This window comes from Ambystoma mexicanum, chromosome 5p (genome assembly GCF_040938575.1).
Source record: "Ambystoma mexicanum isolate Mex_15411 chromosome 5p, UKY_AmexF1_1, whole genome shotgun sequence".
In the NCBI taxonomy this organism is placed as follows: Eukaryota; Metazoa; Chordata; class Amphibia; order Caudata; family Ambystomatidae; genus Ambystoma; species Ambystoma mexicanum.
The window spans coordinates 936,571,602-936,573,832 of record NC_090930.1 but is presented as its reverse complement, the minus strand read 5'-3'; the positions used below and the strand labels follow the sequence as shown (position 1 = coordinate 936,573,832).

The following is a 2,231-nucleotide window of genomic DNA, read 5'->3' as shown; positions in this document are numbered from 1 at the left end:
GTTTAGCCCAGGCATCTTGACACTCTTTGGACTCCAGTTTATCTTTGACACTCGTCATGGACAGCCTGTCATGATGCTGTTTCTCATTTCACCATTAGGTGGCTCCCTGCCATTCAATATGGGTGGAAGCTCCTGCACCTTCATGCAATGCCCTGACCACATGCATACTGCGATGGAGAGGATAGGTATCCTTTCAAGCAAATAGGCATTACGCTGACCACCGTTCTCTGTAACATTAGTGGATGTGGGGTTGCTAAGCACCCACCTGCTGTACCCATGATATAGCTGGGACCAGGGTTCACACCTGGTGTGTGCCTCATCAACTGGGTGACGCCGACATCAATGATTTCTTTATTGTTTTAATGTATCAACTTCTTTGACTTGTTTATTATTTATAGTTTATATTTACCCCCTGATGTTTTAGCACCTATTGTTATTGACTTCATTTTTTAATGTTCATGATGACTTGACTTGGCTGGTTCATTATGGTACAATGAAAAGCATTTTAATGTTTTAAAAAAATACTTTCACTAAACCCAGGTTTCCTTGCTAACAATGCATTTCAAAGTAAAGCGTTCACTGCTTTGTACTGAGATCACTGCACATTCACACTGGAAGTGTTACTGATGAACTGAAAAAAGGCTCATTGACTTCTCTCAGGAAGGTAATTTGTTTTTTTAAAAACGAATTTATTTTAACCAAACTAATTCCCACGCTTTCAATACCTGGTTCACACTGGTCTCTTGATACGCTCTCTGCCCTTCTACATTAATCATACAGCATAAACGTCATACACTTTCTTTGCACAGTAGAGTCGAGCTGCAAGTGCTACTGTGTTATGCAGTCTCTTTCTGTTCACGTCACCCTTCCTCACTATCACCACAGGTGTGGAGGAAGTAAGAGTGTGCAATGGCAGCCGGGAAAGTGTGTAGATACCATACTCTACTTGGTACTTGCAGCACTGTTCAAACTGCCAAGGGATGCCGCAGAGTGCTGAGCAGGCCACGCTACGCATGCCGGCAGGCAGCAAGACATCATGGGAGAAATCTGATGGAACGACCAGTGGAATGAAGGGGCAGGTGGCAGCTGACAGGACAGCAGTCTTGTGCAGGCAGTTTCCCACATTGATCCAACGGGCCGTCGCATCGCCAATGCTGGTGGGCTCTATCACTATGTACTTCAACTGTGCTTACAGGGCCTGTTCCAACTCGTATTCAAACTGGTCCTGCTCATTGTCGTCATTGCAGATCTCGTGGACAATGTAGCACCCTGTAGAGGACAGGACAACCCTTTCCCTGTCACCCGTTCCCAGCCGTCTTCTTCCCCAAACCTCCATCTTGGAGACTGTGCCACAAATGTCCCTGTGGAGCAGGCTAATGTTCTCTGCAACATTAGTGGATGTGGGGTTGCTGAGCACCCACCTGGTGTACCCGTGTTGCAGTTGGGACCAGGGTTCAAACCTGGTGTGCGTCTCATCAACTGTGCAAAGACTTCATGAACTGGGTGACCCCTACATCAATTATTTCTTTATTGTTTTAATATATCCCCTTCTTTAAATTGTTCATTATGTATTGTTTATATTTCTCCCTCTGCTGTTTTTAGTACCCATTATTAGTGTGTTGATTATCTGTATTTATTTGTATTCATAAGAAGCTTTCGCCAAAGCAATGTACATTGCAAATGCATGTTATATAATAAGGCAATGTTGACAATTAGAACAATCAACAGAGGGGATTGATCATTTGGAGAGGGCAGAAACAAGATGGTATTTGTGTGGCAAAGGATATATGGAAAGAAGGTGGTAAGTGAATAGACAATGGGAGTGAGTTCCAATGCTTGGAGTCCTAGAGAGAGAGAGAGCAGAAGCAGGATGGGGTGCAACTTGGATTTCGATCGAATCGGTCATGAGGGAGAGCATAGAGTGATAACAGATGAAAGGTAAAGTTGGGCAAGACCATGCATCACTTCAAGACAATAGAGAGGACGTCAAAAAGAATAATTGGATCAAAATGTAGGAAAGAAATGGAGGACAGAGATGAAGTAATGGGCATGATGGAAGTGAGAAAAGAAGGCGGATTGCAGCTGTACATAGAATGGATGGGGGTAAAATAGAGGGGGTAATATGAGAGGCAAGAAGACCAACAAGGAGCATCGAACAAAAGTCAATATGAGAAAAGATAATAGATATATTTGGAAGTTTAGTAGACTGGAAAGATTAATATGGGTGAGAA

At 43.4% G+C, this 2,231-nt stretch overlaps 1 pseudogene; it reads right to left on the bottom strand.

The window, feature by feature from the left end:
- Positions 1 to 772: 772 nt before the first annotated feature.
- On the bottom strand, positions 773 to 1,336 carry LOC138481728 (transmembrane protein 11, mitochondrial-like; annotated as a pseudogene).
- Positions 1,337 to 2,231: the final 895 nt, after the last annotated feature.